The sequence below is a fragment of the Mirounga leonina genome, unplaced genomic scaffold, assembly GCF_011800145.1.
Source record: "Mirounga leonina isolate KUSES-001 unplaced genomic scaffold, KU_Mleo_1.0 Mir_165, whole genome shotgun sequence".
NCBI classification, from domain to species: domain Eukaryota; kingdom Metazoa; phylum Chordata; class Mammalia; order Carnivora; family Phocidae; genus Mirounga; species Mirounga leonina.
Window position 1 is genome coordinate 13,159,930 of NW_023270415.1, and position 20,280 is coordinate 13,180,209.

The following is a 20,280-nucleotide window of genomic DNA, read 5'->3' on the forward strand; positions in this document are numbered from 1 at the left end:
AGATCAGGCAGACACTCCAGCGATGACGATGATAAATTACACCTCAAAGAGATGTAAACATACCACCCCTCTCAAATTACCTTTTTAAAAAAAATATTTAATTTATTTATTTGAGGGGAGGGGAGAGAGAGAGAGAGAGAGAGAGAGAGAGAGAGAGAGCATGGGGAGGGGGAGGGGCAGAGGGAGAAGCAGGCTTCCTGCTGAGCAGGGAGCCCGATGCCGGGCTTGATCCCAGGACCCTGGGATCATGACTTGAGCCGAAGGCAGACGCTTAATGACTGGACCACCCAGGTGCCCCTACTTCTAAAATTACTCTTTTTAAATATTACCCTTATGGATCAATGGGTGAAGTTGATAGCAATAATAAAACTTATTTATTACAATAAATTCCAATTCAATGGCACTTTCTGGTGTACCTGATGAATTTTTTTACGGGGAAGTTGGTCTTGTCTAGACAAAGTCACCAAAGACTTCTGTATGGTTCCTCTCTTGGTGACGTCCCTCCTCATTCCCACCCCTGCCACTGCTGCCCCACGCTGCACCCCAACCCCAACAGTGCACACCACACCCAGCTCACGTTTCTATGGTGTTAAAGCGTATTGAGAATATTGGTGTCTTAGCACCTTAAATACATTTTCTAAGGTTCCTTTGGAGATGGTGAACTAGAGCAAAGGAGAATGGAAGAGTTGGTTTTGTTCCCACCTACCGGGAAGGCCAAAGAATAACCAGAGGAAATGAGGTCTTTTGGAACTCCAAAATGGGACTCAAGAACAATGCAGCCTTCTGGAAACTGTGGAGTGTTAGCGGAAGTTATTGCCTGTTACAGGAAGAGTGAGTGAGGCAATGTGTGTTGTGGGACCTCTGTCTGGGCTCTCAGCTGCAGAGGGGCAGCCACCTGGGAAAAAAGAGGAGACTTCATTTGGCAAGGCTCAGGCTCGGCCTGGAGGAAGACCCAGAAGCCCCCTTCTGAGTTGTTTGTATTCAAATATGAGCATTAAAATAGACCAAACAGTAGAATATGACTTGGCTTTTCAATTTTAAGAAGATGAACTAGAAGGTGCTTCCCTCCCTTTCCCTCTCTTCCCCTTCCCGAGGGCAATAGAACTTACTGGTTAACAACACTGGATCTGGCTTGTGGCCCTGCTCTGTCACTTCATCACTATATGCTCTTAAGCAGGGTACTGTACTCTCTGTGATCCAATTATTTTTTCTGTAAAATCTGACGATAATAATGGCAACTCATAAATGTTTACCATTAAGAATATGATTATCTCCACCAATATTCATTGTTAAATCCTTTCATTAAGAAAGGGAATGAAGTGATCTGAGGAAATAGGGTGTCCTGAGGCGCCTGGGTGGCTCAGTCGGTTAAGCATCGGACTCTTGGTTTCAGCTCAGGTCACAATCTCAAGTTCAGTGTGGAGCCTGCTTGTCCCTCTCTCTGCCCCTCCCCCCACTTGTGTGCACTCTCTCTCAAATAAATAAATAGAACCCTAAAAAAAAAAAAGAAAGAAAGAAGGTGTCCTAACTACCAAAATCAACGCTATGAATTTTAGCTTCCTTAACACACTTTTAAACAACTTCTTTTATCATGAACATCTTTTTATTTATCTACCCATCTGTCTGTACACCCATGCATCCTGTCATCCCTCCAGCCATCTATTCAGTGTGTATTTCTAAATACCTGCCATGTGTCTGACACAGGGCTATACCAAGGGCCTCTCCAATTAGAGAGGGGGAGGGAAGAAACCGCCACCCAAACCAGCCAGGATGCAAAACTTTGATTCAGTATGTGGCCAACATTTTCAGTATTTATCCATTAACATGTATACAAAATATGCTCTATTTTGCCTAATACTAAAAGCAAGTATGTGTGTAGTAATAAACACTTAAAATTTTCACGTGTATTTTTTAAATTTTATTTTTAAAAATTATGGTAAAACACACATAACACAAAATTTACCATCTTCACCATTTCTCAGTGTGAAGTTCAGTGGCATGAAGCGCATTCACATTATTGCGCAACCATCACCAGCATCTATCTCCAGAACTTTCCCATCTTCCCAAACTGAAACTGTGTACCCATGAAACACCAAATCCCTATTCCTCCCTCCCTCCCTCAAGCCCCTAGTAACCACCATTTTACCTTATGGCTTTATAAATTTGGCTACTTGGGGTGCCTCCTATAAAGCAGAATAAGGCAGTATTTGTCCTTTTGTGACCGGCCTGTTTCGCATAATGGAATGTGTTCAAGGTTATCCAAGGACATGTCAGAATGTCCTTGCCTTTTAAGGTTGAATAATGTTCCATTGTATGTATAACCACAGTTTTATCCATTCAAATGTCAATGGACATGGGTCACTTCCACCTTTTGGCTATTGTGAGTAATGCTGCCATAAACATGAGTATACACACACACTTACTATTTTGATAATAATAATTCAAAAGCAAACTGGTTGCTTAATGGCAAGTAACAGGTAACGACATTTCAGTTTCATAAACAGAACTCATTTACTCCTTCAATAAACATTCACTGTCTTCTGAGTGCCAGGTGCTGGGGCAGTGCTAGGGTGTCCAGGGTGAACCCACAGGGTGTCACAGAGTTTCTAGTTACCTGGGGAGGGAGCTATTAAACAACTGCATGTACAAATCAGCGTATGATTATTCACTGCAATCAGTGCTGTGAAGGGAAAGAGCAGGATGCCTCGAGAAAGCATTGATTGGGTGACCTGACTCAGGCAGGGCAGTCAGGGAGGGGTTTTTTGACAAGGTGACATTTTGCTGAGGCCTGAGAATCAGAAGAAGTCAGGCTGGTGTAGAGTGGGAGGGAAGAAACTTCTGGGTGAGGACACAGCACAAACAAGTTCTGGGCAAAAGTCCGGAACTGTTTTTCCAACGCCCCCTTTGCAAATCAGTTCTGACCGTGTTTCTGGTTGCTCAGTGTGACTTGAGTTCCTAACGTTTGAGCAGCTCCGAGTTTTAGTTTATGAGTCAAGCATAAAACTACCTGCTACTGATCTACTTTGTGACTTTGGAATTGTAGTGTCGTGGGATGGCTAGAAGCATGGATATCTTTCTCCAGGCTGTACTTAACCCAACCTTGGGAAAGCCATAACAAGGATCCTTGCTGGATCCAAATAAGAGGCAGTGATAAGTAGGGTGAGGCAGTGATAAGTAGGGTGAGGCTCTTGGAAACTTTTGGGAAAAGGAGTGCTGTCTCAGTGTGAAGTGTGACTCATATAGAACCCTTTCTGGATAAGAGGTGCTTTGAAAACCTACACATTACCTCTTTTTCATTTTATACTTCTTTGACTCATAGTGGAATAATTCTCAAGGCAGGAGACTTTATGTTGCAGAGTAGATTGCCAAGGAAGAAATTTGGACTTTTTATGCAGTCAACTGGAATGGTGGCAAGTGGGAATAAAAAATGACAGTTGCCTCCTTTAAGCAGCATTGGCAAGTATCTCAAGCCCACGTCAGCCTCCTCTACCCTCGTTGTTAATGTGTGACTCTCTTGCTCAGGCCTGTGTACCAAAGTCATTTCCCTCAGACCCACTTTATAGGGGAAGTGAGTGTTCAGTATGTGTGAGTGGTGGTAGAAGGAGGTTCTTTCACGAGGTGAAGTGACTGGACACTCATAATCACCAATCTCTCTTAGATGACTCTGAGAGAGGGTCACCATCAGTGAAAGTCTAGAAGCATTAAGCTCTTTTGCTGTTGCTGCTGTTACCTATGTTATTTTTCATTGAGATGTCCCTGTAGGATAGAGAACCATTTGTAGTTATATTAGTTTCAGGTAGCCAAGTAATATAGTACTTCTGTTTTAGTCATTCACTTTTCTCTTTATGTAATGCCAACTCAGTGTTTCCTTTTCCCCTTGATTTGAGGCTGGCTTGTTTTGTTTGTCTGCTTGTTTGTTAAAGTATTTTTTAATATATGTTCTATGCAGTCTTTTTCAAAATTTTTGACCACAACCCATAGCAAGAAATATGTTTTACTTCATTCAAAAGTAACAAAACTTCACAAAAACAATATGTATGCTTCCTATAGGAGATGCAACCTGGTATTTTCTACTTGATAATATTCTCTTTAGTTATGTTCTATTTAATTTTTTAAATGCTAGTAGAAACCTACTAAAGTGTTGTTATGATTCATGAAAGGGTTAAGGCAGTGTGCGACCAGGCCATTGAGCCTTCTGTGGTTTGTTACTTTTTCAGTGTGTACAAGTTCATCTCAATAGGCTTTGGACTCCTTCAGTATGGTATAGTGGGGTTTTCATTTTTCTGCAGGGCTCAGGACATGGCATGTGTTTTCAAAGGAAAATGGTTGAATTAGGTGACATTCTCTTGAGTTTTGAACTCCCTGTCGTTCCCAGGTTGGCTTGAATCAGAAGAGAAAAAAACTTCAGATAGGTAACCTCTGTGAATTAAGCGTTCTGGGGAATTTGGCTTCCTCTGGTAAAAATTACAACTAGCTGGAATCTCTTTTTTTGAAGAGCAGCAGTTAGCATCTCTCTCATGTTCATTTGGTCATAAACAGCTTTTGGGAGACAGACTGAGCCTTGGCTACCTCTGTAAGTATGAGTTTCCCATCCACCAAATAAGGAAACCTCCCTCACAGGATTTTGAGGATTATATCGAACACTATAGGTATAGTACTTAATAATTCCTCAATATTAGCCATTCTTGTCATTTTTACTTTCAAATATGTTAGCTGCTAAGAATCCACAACATTCTCTATCTTCATATTTGGTTCTTTCAGCCTGTGTGGTTAAGAGAAAATGATCAAGAGAAGGTGGTAGGGAAAAGTTCCAGGAGGCCACAGGCTGTATCTTTTTCACCCCTACATCTCCAACATCCAGCATCCATCATAGGTTATTCAGTAGTTGGTAAATATGGCATCATAAGGGAAGAAGGATGAAGAAGAGAACAGAAACCCATGGTCCCAGTTGAAACTCATGATCGATTGCCCAAGTTCCAAACTGGAGCCAGTTCGCAGACACCCATTGATTGAAGATCAGGTCTCTTAAGGATGGATTCTGCAACATGGAGGTAAGTGGATAGAGTAGTGATTCTCCAGTACTTCCTTAAAGGAATCTAAAGCTATTTACTTGGGTATCCATCCACTGAGGAATAGGTTATAACTAGCTTGACCAAAGGCTGGTGGTTATAGGTCTGAGTTAATGTTGACTCCTAGCTTTATTGGAGTCATGGCTCTGGTCCATCTCATGGTGGGTCTAATGGGTCCATAGAACCAACAGGTGGTCATTCCCCAAATTCCTGAATATATTTGGTAAAAACATACTTAGCTTGGCAGAATACTCCTATTGGTTTCTGGGCCTGTGGAGTAAGAGCTATTGTAGTAGGAAATGTCAAGTGGAAGCCCATTGCCACACCAGAGTAGTAAATCAAAAGCAGAATTGCCTCTTGGAAAGAATGACAGACATGTGTGACACTAAATGACTTAAATGATACAAAAGTAGTGGTTTTCATCATAATTGCCAGGCTGGTCTTTGCAAAACCAGATGGACCATGGCATATGACAATGGACTACTGCAGACATAATCAGAAAGTGGCTTCAGTTACACTGGTTCTGTCAGATGTGCTCTTAATTAGTGTAGATCCTCATAGCCTCGGTATGAGGGATACAGCTATTGATCTGGTCAGTACATTCTTTTCCATAAGGAAAGAGAAAGAGTAATGCAGTTAGCATTCATATGGGAGAGACAACAGTATACAGCCATGTTCTAGTTGGAGGGATATATTGATTTTCTTGCACTCTGTCATAATACAGTCTGAAAGGATCTGGATTGGCTGGACCTTCTGAAGAATATCGATCCACTCAAGTACTTTGGATGCCTTAGTAAGATAAATGCTCCAGAGAGTAGGATATAAACTCTCCAAAGATTCAGGGACCCACCACATCAGTGAAGATAGTTATGATAGGTAGTTTGGCATGTGCTCAATTGATGCTTACTCCGTAGTTAGGTGGTCTGTCTCTACCAGTGTCCAGTGGTCTGGGGTATGCCAAGATAAGCCCTCCAAATGAACAAACAAGTACCTTGTTCTTAGTAAGGACAAAGTAAGGAACCAGTGGGTGTCTTGAACCCACCACTACTAAGAAAGAAGAAGGATAATTATCAGATCTTTTGGGTTTTGAAGGCAGTATATTATACACTTGAGAATATTTCTCTAACTTATTAAGTGACATGGAAGCTAGCTAGTTTTGCACTGGACCTGGAGCAAGAAAAGTCCTTGTAGTAAAAACAGTTGCTGTTTGGACTCTATGAGCCAGCAGACTTCATGGTCCTTCAGGCATCTGAGTAGAAAGGGCTGCTGACTAGAGGTTCTTCTAAGCCCCCAATGGGGAATTCTAGCACAGACTTCTAAGATTCTGGAGCAAGGCCTATTGTCTGTGGCAGAGTATCCTACACCATTTGAAAAATATCTCTTGACTTGTTATTGGGGACTGGTAGAGACAGACCACCTAAATCCGGAGTAAGCATCAATTGAGCACATGCCAAACTACCTATCATAACTTGTGTTCTATCAGCCCCACCAAGATACAAGGTCAAAGAAACTCAGCAGCAATCCAGTATAGAATGGAAGTGGTACATCCTGGACTGGGCTTGAGCAGGTCCATAGGACACAAATAAGCTGGTGGCCCAAATCTTCATGTCACATACAACTTTGCATTAATGTCTTCCCCTCAGCTCATATCTATTGCCACAAAGGGGATTTCTTATGACCAGCTGATGGAGAAAACCTGAACTTGACTCACAGATGGATCAGCTAGATATATTGACACAAGCTGAAAATGGACTGTTGTTTCATGACAGCTTCCCTTGTGGCCCTGAAAGATGTGATGAGAGATATCCTTCAATGGGCAGTGTTCTGCACCAGCACTGCATCTGGTAATTGACTTCATATAGCAAGAAAAGCAGCTTAAAGTAAGAATATATATGGGCTCTGGGGAAGTGACCGATGATTTGGCTGGTTTTTAAGGAGCACAGAAGGAGAGGGGACAAGAAGCTCTGGGGATGAGATATGTAACTGGACCTACTGGAGAGGTCATAAAGTGTGAAGATCTTTGTGTTGCATACGACCACACACCAAGAACCACGGCAGCAGAAGTGCTGAACAACCAAACAAATAGGATGACTTGGCCGGTTGATGTCAGCCTCTGCCCTTGCAATGGGCTCATGAATGGAACAATCATGAAGGCAGAGATGGAGCCCCACAGCATGGATTCCCTCTCACCAAAGCTGATTGAGCTACTGCTGCTACTGAAAATCAAATCTGAGTTCCTTGAGCAGACCAGAAAGGCATTGCGGTAAGTCTAGTATATAAGTCCCGTTTCATCCTAAATAAAGTGGTGATTCATGTTCACAGAGATTGACAAGTACTCTGGACATGGATTTGTCTTTTCTGCCCACGAGACCTTGGCCAATACACTATCCAAGGGCTCAGGCAGTGTGTGATTCACTGACGTGCGATTGCACCCAGCATCTCCTTAGACTAAAGACTCATTTGATGGCAAAGGAGGTAAGGCAGTGGGCACAGGACCATGGGATCACTGATTCTACCCCATACCACACCATTCAGAAGTTGCCAACCTGATAGAATAGTGGAAAAGGCTTTCAACAAAGCAGCTGAATCACCAGCTTGAATATGACACCCTGTGGTAAGTAAGGCACTATTTCAAGATGCAGGAGACTTTTTAAGACTAATGCTATTATACATGCTGGATCCGTAAGAGGTAAAAATCATGGCTCCAGAAAATAGCCATGGCTTTGGTCATCAGCATTTCCATCATCATGTCTGACTTGAGAAATTTGTGTTTTCTACCCATACAGTTTTAGACATCCTGATTTTTAGAGGGGCTGCTAACATGAAGAAACACAGTAAGGATTCTGGTAAATGTAAAGCTACAGCTGGGCCCTCTGGTCACATGGTCTCCTTATGCCAATTGACAATTGGACAAGGGAAAATTTATTTTAAGGAGGAACAATTGATTCTGAACATCATGAGGGACTGCTGGTACATGCAGAAAACTGGGGGCAATGTGTTTGGCATTTCGATGATCCTCCTGGGGTGACTCTTGGTGCTTTCAGGCTCAGTTTAAATTGCAATTGGTCAAGTAGAGCAAACATGGCCTGATTAGGGCATAGTCCGAAGAACTTAGATGCTGCATGAAAGTCACCTAGGACCCCTGATGTGCTACCCAAGGGTGAGGGGAATCAACCATAGGTGGTAGAACAGGGCAATAATGATGATGAAGTATGGCCCTGGGACCAGCTACAGCCATGGGGGCTATAACTCATCCCACTAACAATCCTCTTGTAGGTTTCCTTTGGAATTATGACACAGAATCCTGAAGAAACAGGCCTGGATGGAGGGCACTGGCTGTGAGAACAAGTGAAAGTGAATAGGGAAAGGGGTGGACTGTAATAGGAGTTGTGCTCCTGTGCTCGGATCCACTCTCCTGGGCTGGAATGCCCCACTGCTTTGTGTGTCCGTGGCTCATAGGTATCAGTTGTTCCCTTCTCTAAAACATTTCCTTCTGCTGATGGGAACAGCCTCGTCGGAAAATTTGCACTGACTTCCAGGATGGGGGGGCGGTGCCCACAGGCAATGGCTGACTGCAAAGGGGGTATGAAAGGCAGGATCTTTTGCATCATGTGGGATTGATGAGTCTGCAGCTCTGTTTATGCTCTGGAGCTCCCTTCAAATCAGGCCAAAGCTGGACTTTCCTGATACAACAGCCTTGCTTAGCTCTTTCCTCTCCCCACCACCACGCTTCACTCCCTCTCTCCCTCACCAGTTTGTCCTGTAGGCACTTGCTCAATAAATCTTGAACACCTGAAACTCTGATCTTCTCCCTCCTTTGGTCCTTGGGCCTGGGGAGAAGGTATTCTATTCATTATCCTGTGAACAAAAGTAAGAATGTTGGTGAAAGGAGCCACCAGAAGGCAGAATTTTTCGAAGTGAAGGACACCGTGGAGGGTAAAATTTACTCAGGACCACCTCCTATTTTTATGTTTTTTTAATCAACGCATAATGCATGCACAGAAAAGCACACTGAAATATACGGCTTGCCGAACTTTTACAAGGACATTGCAGAACAAGAGGAGAAAGGGCAAGGTGTCACATACTCTCCTATAACTAGGCCCAGAAACAACCATCAACTTCCATTTTTGTTTCACAGGCTAGAGCTTGTCACATCGCCCACCTACAAGAGGAAGGGAGAACTGGAAGTGGGTAAGATTAGGAATCTCTATAGTAATAAACACCATTTTGGCAAAGTCAGATTTTTTCCCCACTGAGTTTTCTTGTACATATCAATGTCTCTCCTTTCCCCACTTTCGGTGGCCCACCTCGAACCATCCCAGCCCAATACACAGAAGAGGAAAGATTTTGTCTTCAGTATATTCATTCCAATGATAGATTTTGAAGCACCTGATGGATTTGATTTAGGCCAAATACCACTAAAGGACAGTGAAGTCACCTTGACTACAATTCGAGGTTCAATCTGAAACAAAATGACAGCTAAGAAACATTCTATAAGGCATATCTTCTGCAATTTTTAAAGAAATTTTTGCAAAGAAATTTTGCATATGGATAGAGGCTACAAGGACACCTGATTGCACCAAGAGAGGTGCACAATTTAGAGAATCACTGATGATACCAGGAACAACTGTAAAAATAATCACAGATCCTTTGATATTAATGCACATTGTCATAATGACGGCCATCACTGGCTGTGGGGCCACATTCCATAATGAACCTTTTTTGGGACTTAGCGTTGCATAGAAGTGCCAGAGATACTGTTTCTATTAATGAATGTGTAGTTCTAAGCTGGGACAATGGCAAAACTATATTATTCTGTGAACAAAATTCTGCTGAATTCACAGATAGGTGACATTGTGTGGGCACTAATGTATATGGGGCTCTCTGTTATAATAAGGCTGCTATTATCTTTAACACAATGATGCTGAATGTGCCCGGGACTTATCGGTAGGTGCTGCTAGCCAAGACTTAACTCTTTGTGGTCTGAGTTAAGCAGCTCCTTGCGGCCCTATCAGTGGTTTCCAACCTCAGCAAGTCACAGTCTCGTTTTTACTTTATTTTCTTTTTTGCCTGCTTCCACCCTCCCTTTCTTTCTTTCCTTGTATGTTTTGGTAATGACCTCTTTGGCATCCAGATTCTTCTCTACATGGGAGCGCGTATTCTGCCCATTTGTCTGAGGCCATTGTTGACTGACGGCTCGATTCACGGAGTCTGGGGGAGATGCACCCTTGTACTTTGTCTGCGGCTCCTATCCCATCCCCCACCTACAAGGGCTCCATAGGGCAGTATTGTTTCTCCCAAAATAACGCATTCTCTAATGCCGAGCAGTGACTACTCTGTGCTGTAAAGAGACTTAGACACAAGATGCTGGTCCAACAGAGGGCTGTTCGAGGCAGGAAAAAAGCCCGGTTCTTGTAGGCCTGATCACACGTGGCACCCATGGTCATGCAGACACAGGAATTGGAGGCTTTCCTTCAACGAGGGGAGAAGGCCGACCTGGGCTTATTTTCCTCTTCTCCATTATCTGCCTGCCGGTGATGCACTTTCGGGATTATGCGGGGGAGGGCGGCAGCCTTGGTCCCTTTGACCTTTGCACTGTCATTGTTCCTTCCCTGGGAGAGAACCGGGAAGGAGCGGCCACCACATCTCTGGGCAGCTATTTCTGTCAACTGAAAAGGCCATTTAAGCAAAACACTTAATTACCTTTCCTCCTCCCTGCAACCCCTGGGAAAGTATGAGCCAGTCAGATAATGAGCTTAGAGAGAGCAGCAGCTTGGCGAGGGCTGAGATTTTCATCAGGCAGAGGAGTGACCTCACCCGATCCCATCACGAAACGGGGAACAGAGAGAAGGGCAAGAGGGTGGTATAAACACACTCCTCTGCAGTGTGGCTGCGCTCTTTGACCGGTCGCGCTGCAAATTCTTGGAGCATTAGGGAGCTTCTCATTCCCAGGTAAAGCATCCAGGCCTGGCCTGTGATTAGCCCGTCCTCTGGGATGGAGGCCACTTTCGACAGCGCGGTCTAGTGTAAGGAGCCCTCAGCTGAGCATCCTCCCTGGGCACTGCCCTTGCTAGCTAACTTAACCCCCTGGGCCCCGGGTTTCCGACTGATAAAATGAGGATCTTGGACTTGGAGGGTCTCTAAGTTACCTTTACATTCCATAATGCTAAAAAAAATTGCTGCGGGTGTTGGGGAGCTGGGAGGTGGGTCTCCTGCAAGCGAGTGAGTGGACTGGTTGCAGCTGGGGGAGGCAGGGTGGGGCATCTTGTCGGGATGAGCCAGGACAGTGGAGGCGGCCCTCCTGGGGTTACCAGACCAGTAACAGGGGTTCTGCCTGAAGAGGTGCAGCCTGCCAAGTGAAAGAGATAAGGAGCTGACCCTTTAAGGTAAGAGAAGACGAAGCCCTGCTGGGAGAGCCTGGCCTCTTCAAAGAGCTCACGTCAGCCTTGGGAAGGGTGACAGAGTGCTTGCCTCCGTGACAGAGCTTGCTGGGCATTGTGTTCTGGCCCCTATCCATTTTGACCTCAGTGTGCCTCATGATCTCTGTCCCCTTGTCTGCCCTGCTTGGACCTGGCATCTGCCCTGTACCAACCTAACAAAGGACTGAGGCCATGCAGTTTCCCGCCCACGACTGCAGGCCCCGGTCTAGCTGCTGCCCACTGGGCCCCCTCCCATGATTGGAATGTCACAGCCCACCCCATTTTCCCTGCTGTCCAACCCTCCCACATGCCCCTCTGGGGTCTGGCCTCACCTTTCCTGGTCACAGGCGGCCATCTTGGAGTAATTCTGTGCGGCCTCCTGGTCCCCGCATTCGGACTGTTGGCAAAGGAGACTGAGAGGGCGAGACAAGAGGAGAGATTGAAGGTTACCACACCCGCGTGGGGGCCAGAGTGAAGGACTGAGAAAGTCACTCCATTTTATTCACTCCTTAAATTGCTGAGGTGATGGGGTTACAGCACTGAACACACAGACGAAAGCCCCTCCCCCAGCAGAGTCGAGTGCTGGGGAAACAGACAGGGACTAAAATAAGTAAGGGAAAATTAAACGAAATAAATAAGTTAAAAATATATTTAAAAATAGGTGTGTTAGAATATAATCACTACGATGGAGAAAAAGCAAAGCAGTGAAGGAAGACAAGACGTGTGAGTCAGGAAGGGGTTTGCAGTTCTAGATTGGGATGGTCAGTGAAGGTCTCATGGAGAAGGGATTTAATTAAAAATCTGATGGACGCGAGTAAGGAAGCCATGTAGACATCTGGGGGAAGAGGGCTCCAGACAGAGGGAATGGCAAGTGCAAACGCCCTGAGGCATAATCGTGCTTGGTGAATGGAAGGAATGCAAGGAAGTTTGTGTGGCTGGAACTGATGGAGTGGGGTAGGGCAGTTGACTGTCAGGAAGGAAATAGGGGGTGGTGCGGGGAGACTGTGTAGGGCTTTGCAGACTACTCGTAAGAATTTTATTTTGAGTAAGCCGAGGGTCACTTCAGGGTGTTGACCAGAGGAAGTCATTGTCTGATTATGCTCATAGGTTTACTCTGACTGCTGAGCTGAGTGAACACAGAAAGAGGAACAAGTCAAGGACGGTCTCCCAGTTAGGAGGCGGTTGTGATCATACTGGTGAGGCATGTTATGACTTGGCCCAGACTGGAAATGGTGGAGGAGGTGAGTAATAGAGTATATACTCGAAGGTGGAATGCCATGATTTGCTGATCACCTGGACGTGGCATATGAGCAAGAGTGGAGACAAAGATGTTTTTGAGTCGTCTGGTCTGAGCAACTGCATTAATGGCAAGGAGAAGGGGTTGGGGGGCTGATCAGGAGCTCAGTGCTGGAACAGTGTATTTGAGATGCTTGTTGGTCATCCACGTTGGGGGAGGACTCCACGTGGAGTCTGGGGCTCCTGAGAAGAAGCAGTCAGATATAAATTTGGTGTCCACCGTGAATAGATGCCATATAAGGTCACAGGACAGAATGAGATTACCAACGGAGTGTAGGCGGAAGGCAGCAGAGAGAGAGAGAGGTCGGACCTGAGCTTCGGGGCTGCAGCATGAGGAGACCAGGGAGGTGAGGAAGACCAGGGAAAGAGGCTGGGAATAAAAGGCCCGGTGAAAAGGAAAACCAGGAGAATGCGGGACGCTGGACGGTAGGTGCAGTGTTTCAAGGAGGGAATGGTTATCCATGGCAGCTAAGGCAAGGTCTGAAAATGACAACTGGTCATAGCACAGTGAAGGCTACTGTCGAGCCGCCTTTTCTGCAGAGTAAATCCTCCAATACGCTTTGATTGCAGCTCCCGGCCCCTACCTGGGCCAGGGGGGGGGGGGGGGGGGGGGCGGTTATGGGTTCAGGTCCGGCTAATCACTGTGATTGGTTCAGAGATGAGCACGTGACCTGGACGGGGCCAATGGGACTTCCCTCCAGACATTTTCTCCTGGAGCTGTCAAGATAGATTGGCCCCCCTCTCTTGAGATGCTAAGTGTTGGGATGTAAGTCATGCCCCCTCATAGACATCCTGCTTGTCGTGTGCATTCACTCTTTCTAAGGTGGAGAGAGAGAGAGAGTCCCCAGCAAGAGCGCTTGAACCAGCTCTGGATGCAGCTCTGCTAAGTCCTGCTACTCCTTTGGACTCTGTTTTATTTCCTAGCCAATAAACTATTTCAAGCCAGTTTGAATCAGCCTTCTGTCTCTTGCATCCAAAGGTGCTCTAACTATGTTCCTGAAGCCCGCTACTCAACAGTGGCAGAGAGTATGAAGAAGGACATGTTGCTGACTCACTGGTCATGCAAAGACCACCGAGCTAGGGCTTTGAGCCACTGGTCAGAGACCCTGGCAGTCCTGGCCTCGCAACCCTCTAAATGCAACCTTACTAAGTGACCCCTGGGTTCGGGACTATTCTTAGCTGTCTGAAATTGTATGGAGGCGTTCAGCCCGGGGAAGGACCAAACAGGGTCACCTCCCTGCCTCCTCCTGTAGCAGCCTCTGACGCAGGCCTGAAATCTGGGGCAGGTAGGATTGCAACCAGAGAAGCTGGGGAAGGGCATCAGGTTCCACCCATGACCTAAGAGGTGGCATCCTGTGGGGCCCGCCAGGGCTCAGTACTGGGAGTTCCCTAGGAGATTATGAAAGCCACGGCGGGGCGGGGGCGTGGGGGGAATGCTGTGGGCTTAGAGGGGGACAGGGTCAGCATCTGGGGAATGCAGATGAAGTAATGGGAGACCAGGGCATGGGAAGCTGTTGCTAAAACAAACTGAATAATTCTGCTGGACGAGGTTGATCTGGTCTAGAGCTGTTTTTAAAGGGCCAGCTCCGCACAAATTGCAGTGCCTTAAAGACACCTGGAACAGACACCCGTCCTCTTATGCTGGCTTTTGGCTCTGAAGGTCCAGTATGTCACCTGTGGGTGTCTTCCCCGTGTGCTGAAAGGGAAAGCAATTTGTTTTTACACATCTTCTGGCTCTGCGCGCAGATAGGGTAGTCAGACCATCTCATGGCTTTCTTGTACTTGGGCAGGTGCGTGAGTTTACCTGGGGAGAGCCCCGATCTTCTCTTTTTGCACCCTGACCAACAGAAATTATGCTCCGGTGATAATCCCTGGTTGCCTACGCTTCGCACACCGATCAAGCCTTCAGAGAGCCTTGCAGTAGCTGGGGACCGGAGGTCTTGGGGTAAATCCTTTCCTCTCAAGCTGTCACCTCATTGCTTCCTTCTCTTTCAGGATTTCTTTTGTTCCTGGAGAAGACACACCTTTCACATCCACCCTTTCATCACCTGACTGTGGTTGAGAGTTCCTTCCAACCACAGACTTCACCCCCGTCATGGAATAGGAAGGATATGGGTTTAATAATCCTCATTAAACATAGTGCCACACAGTGGAAATTTGTAGTATTTGACAGAAACCGAAACGCAACTGACTTGTTGCTTAGATAATTACAGGTAGAGTTTACCAGACTAAACACATTTGTAGGAAGGGTGAATTTAATGTGTTTAAAGGAAAAAACTGTCTTAAAAGCTGTCAAGCACTTTAAAATGTCACATTGCACCCAAACAGTTGATTCCGAGTACACATAAATCTTCTGTATTTACAAAAGCAAGTTTTTGAGGATTTCTGGCAGGCGGTGGTGGTTTTGCCTACTTTTTACTTACTGCAATAAAATGACAGAAAAACCCTATCGTTCACTCTTGTTTTGCTCACTTACTTGGGTTTTCTCCCACAATCAGTCTGAAAACAAATGTTTTCCTTTATGGCTTTATCATTCCATGAAGTATATTCTTGGTGGCACAACTGAATTCTGCTTTCTAAATCATATGCAGAAAATGTTTTCCAAAATCTCTCCACACTTCTGTAGGTGGGACAGACACTGAAGGTGAGGAAAACCCTGGAGGCTCAGAGGTAGATGGGCCTGTCTCCCTGGGAATGTACTTTTCATTCTCGGGGCTCTGGTGTTTTGGGGCTCACATCATGATCTCTGGGAAGGTGAGTGGAACGAGGGCTCTGGTCTATTAGCTAAGGGTGTGCTAGATGCTATCACAACGAAATCCCCACATCTCAGCAGCTTTGCATGTAAAAGTTTCTATCGTGACATGTAACTGTCCAAGGTGGATACTTCTCATCCAGCAGCTCTCCTCCACAATGTGAGTCAAGGGCCTGAGCTTCTTCCATCTCGTGGCTCCCAAGACAGTCCCCAGAGTTGACTCATTCTTGCCCGCTTGGAAGAGAAAAGCACATGGGGGATTGCATGTGGTTCTATGACCTGGGATTGACACACATCAGTTCTGCTCATTTTCCACTGACCAGAGCAGGACTGATGCTGGACCATGGCCACACCCCGCATCGCAAGGGAGGCTGGGAAGTGTAGTTTAGGGGTGTGCCAGTGTTGGATACACATATAATAGTTTCTGCCTTCTGTAGCCATAATCAAGAGGTTTTTTACTCAGCAGTGGTTGTGCTCTCACTCCTAGACTTTTTGGGGATACTCACTGGGGCAGGCCCAGAGAGACTGAACAAAATCTGTTATTAAATTAATTTCCTTTATTTTCTACTCAGTTCTGCTTTTCTATTTTTATTTCATTGGCTTCTAGACTCGAATGAAACATCTTAAAATCTTGGTCTAAAGTAACCTCTCAAAAAACGAAAAAAAGAAAAGAGTCTATAGCGAAAGGAGTTGACTTGATCTTGTTTTCTTGTACATCATTTGAAAACGAGGGGCTCCACACCAAAATATTCTAGTGGCCTGAAGCAGGCAGAATCAAGATGTCTCCCTCCCTGTCTTTCTGGAAGACCTGGATATCATTCATCACCGGGTACCTGACTGTCATAACGTCCTACCGCCGGTGAGTCAGCTCCCACACTCGGGCAGGTGGGGAAACAAAGCTCCAGCCCACCACAGAGTTAGCTGTGAAGTTACTGCAACTTGTTTAACCTTTCTAAGGCTTACTATTCTGTAAATTGTTCTCCGTGGCCCCTTATTCTGTTGAAAACGGAGTTGAGAAGTCCTGTCTCCTGGGGGCATTGTCAGAGTTAGGTTAGATACTGAAGGAGAAATCACCTAGCACAGTGCCTGACTTCGGTGAGACATCAATCACTTCCAGTTTCCTTCCTGCCTTTGTCCACACAGGGAAAGAAAGGTAAGACCCCTGGGCCTTTGTGAGAACGGCGGTGCCTCTGTGAGGGAGGCTCCCTGTCTCCGACCCCACTGACTTTACCGAACTCCAGCCGCAACAATAGTTCTCTCCATTCAGGCAGAAGTCAGAGGGGCTGAGTGGAAGCCAGACAAAGGAGCAATTACCCCCACATGACTGCCTACTAAGAATTCTGGCTGGAGAAAAGACTTTTCTGCAGTCTGTTTTTGCAGATTCTGCTCCGGGAACCCAAGAGGTAAGGCTTTCGGGCAACAGGATAGCTCCGATCTCATTGTCCCAGAATTCAACTAGCTCACCTCTGGCATTTTCTATGCCCTGTCTCTCTTCTCTCACATATTCCCTTGATTCATCAGCGTCTCTTTATTCCTGTTAGCACAGTTTCCATTGATCAAGCTCAGCTAACCCGAGCATACTTCACACAGACACATGGACACACACACACACACACACACACACTCTTTCTCCCTCCCTCCTTCCAAGAAAAATCTCGCCTCTACATGGAGGATGGTTTGTACACTCTGTGCTTGGGCTCTGCCTGGGTACATGTTGGAAGATGAGAGTCACTTCCCCCAGCTCTCCTGAACTGAGTTTATGAGAACCAGTTATAATCCTTAAATCTTCTCATTCTTATCAGGCTTATTTCTAACTTAGTTCTGGTATCCCACTTTGAGCCAGTCAGAGGAAAAAAAAAACAAAACCCTTTGCATTGGCAATTCTGCTGCACGACTGTGCACCAACAAGGATGATATTCTGGGATAAATCAGCAAAAGCCTTGGCTGTTTCAGTAGTAATCCTAAAGATCAACAGAAGAAATTTCTTGAAGTGGATGGATGAAATTCTTAGAATAATCCCGCCCAAGCCCTCTAGAATTCCTTTATGATGCCTTTATATATTTCAGCCTTTCACATAGGAAGATTCCAGAGTGTCGCCCAAATGAATGTGCCACGCTGTTGGCAAGGAGCATGCCACTGCAAAAGGGATTAGACTGGAACCTACCTTTGGAAGGCGTGTTGGGAGAGAAAGTCCCATTGATGCTACCTAAAATTCTGGGGAAATGTCTTCAGCAATTTTTCAGTGTGATGCAGATACGAGAGCTTTTCTCACTCTGTTGGGAAGGTCAGGGAAAGTGAAATGACCCAGTGGGCCAGGTTAGCACTGGCCTAGCTAGAAGCTTGGCCAGTGGACTGAACTGAAGAGCCAGCAGGGTTTAAGGGCAAGGTGCCGTCTAGAAGGTGGGGCTGAGGCTGGGGTGCAAAGTCCCAGGTGCTGCGGCTGGTAGTGGGTGGGGATTTTACTAGGATTGTGCGGATGGGGTTGTTCACTGTATGGAATCTGGACCAGAGATGGAAACTTGGCTGGTGTTTGAGAAGCACATGAACCAGAAGCTGGGCCTAGAACTGTAGCTTATTCCCTTAAGTCTTATTTATCAACAGGAATCTTCTTTTCATAGTCTCCCTTCCTCTGGTCCAGCATCTCCCAGAATTTAATGTCAAAGTAACACAAAGAAACTATATGTGGAGGATACTTATTTGGATACAGCAAATTCTGTGTAATTATCCTTAAAAATAAACGGCATATACTTCTTTGCAAAAAGATTTATTTATTTATTTGAGAAAGAGAGGGGGGTGGGGGAAGAGGGGCAGAGAGAGATGGAGAGAGAATCCCAAGCAGACTCCATGCTGAGTATGGAGCCTGATGTGGGGCTTGATTTCACAAGCCTGAGATCACAACTTGAGCCAAAACCAAGAGTCAGACGCTTAACCCACTGGGCCACCCAGGCTCCCCAAGGGCATATACTTTTTAAATTGAGGTAGACTTGACATACAATAAACTGCACATTTAAAAAGTGTACAAATTTATGAAGTGAAGTGTTCTACACTCATGAAAACATCATCACAGTCAAGATATAGAATACATCCATTACTCCATAAAGTTTCTTTGTACTTCTTTGTAGTTCTCCCCATCTCTGTCCCTTTCTGCCTTACCTCCTCTTCCCCAGACAAGTATTGATCTTTTTATTACAGTACATTCATTTGCATTTTCTACAATTTTATATAAATGGGATTATACTGCATACACCCTCCCCTCTTTTTTTTTTTTGATCTGCCTTTCTTCACTCTTATTTTGAGATTCATCCATCCTGTTTGTATATTTCAAGAGCTCATTCCTTTTTATTGCTGAGTTATATTTCATCAGATGGTATTATAATATTTGTTTATCTGTTCCAATTTTTGATGGGCATTTGGTTGTTCTCAGGTTTTGGATATTACAAATAAAGCTGCAATGAGCATTTATGTATAAGTCTGAGTAGGAACATATGCTTTTTTTTTTTTTTTTTTTGGTTAGGTAAACATCTGGGGACAGAAAGACTGAGTCATACAGTAGGTATACATCTAATTTTTGAAGAACCTGATAAACTGTTTCCATTTGGTGGTACCATTTTGGATTTATACACTAGCAATGTATGAGGGTTCTAGTTCCTCTATGTCTTCACCAACAACTGACAGAGTCTATCTTTGTAACTTCAGGCATTCTAATAGATATGTTGTGGTATCTTGTATGTCCTTAATGACTCCTGATGTTGAGCATGTTTTTATGTGCTCATTTGCCATCTGTTTATATTCTTTAGTGGCTGTTCAAATCTTTTGTTCATTGTTTTTAAGTTGTTTGTTTTCTAATTATTGAGTATTGATAGTTCTTTATATATTCCTATGCAAGACCTTTGTCAAATATATGCCTTGCAAATATCATGTGGCTCATCTTTAATCCTCTTAATGAATATGCATTCCTTCTACAGCCTCTCCGGTTGCTGGGTAATATGACTTGAGTTCTTGCTCATGGAACATGAGTAGAAGTGAAGTGTGCTATTTTTGGAATAAGTCCTTAAAACAGTGTGTGTTCTTCTCCAGGCTCTTTTATGTCCTCAAGCCAATGATCCAGCTTTGATCATGCTGGTGAAGACAGTGCCCTGAGGATTTCAGAATGACCTTGTATAGCAGGTTTACTCACCTTTGAACTGTGGCATGGTAGAGAAATAAACTGCTGTCTTCTTTGAAGCCACTGAATTTTGGGGTCTTTTTGTTACCCCTCAGCAGCTTAACCTTACCCTAACTGATATACAAAGAGAGTTATTCCTTCTTCTTCCTTCCTTCCCACTTTGAGCGCATTCCAACAGAAGTTCAGTTTGGCTGTCCTAAGGATGAATTCATTTTTCTAGACAAGAGAATAAAAATTTCTTGAGCAATCAGTTAAGGCACTGGGCTACGCATCTTACCTAAAAAGAGGAATAAGACTCAATTCTTGCTCTTGAGAAGCAGATGGTCCAATGAAAATCTTTTAAGTTTATGCCCACCCAGTTTGAAGTTATAGAGTTGGTTGTTCCGCAGCTTAGGGACAAAATTTTGCTGAGCTTAGAAGAATCTACAGAAATGCAGAAATTTGGCTTCAAATAGGTATTTTTCTGTTGATATTCCACACAAAAAAAATCACATTAAGATGAAACTGAACTTTGGCCCCTCTGCCTGCCAAATAAGTACAAGGTCTCCATGTCCAGGTACCTGCAGCCCCACCCTCAGT

General features: G+C 44.9%; 1 long non-coding RNA gene across 2 annotated transcripts; it reads left to right on the forward strand.

Annotated features, from left to right (window-relative positions):
- Positions 1-7,518: 7,518 nt before the first annotated feature.
- Positions 7,519-18,184, forward strand: LOC118014710. Of its 2 annotated transcripts, XR_004680355.1 has the most exons (4): positions 7,519-7,683; positions 16,144-16,395; positions 16,804-16,939; positions 17,603-18,184. It is a non-coding gene; the product is annotated as an uncharacterized LOC118014710 (long non-coding RNA). The 2 variants fall into 2 exon arrangements; XR_004680354.1 differs by lacking the exon at positions 7,519-7,683 and having other exon boundaries at positions 14,713-16,395.
- Positions 18,185-20,280: the final 2,096 nt, after the last annotated feature.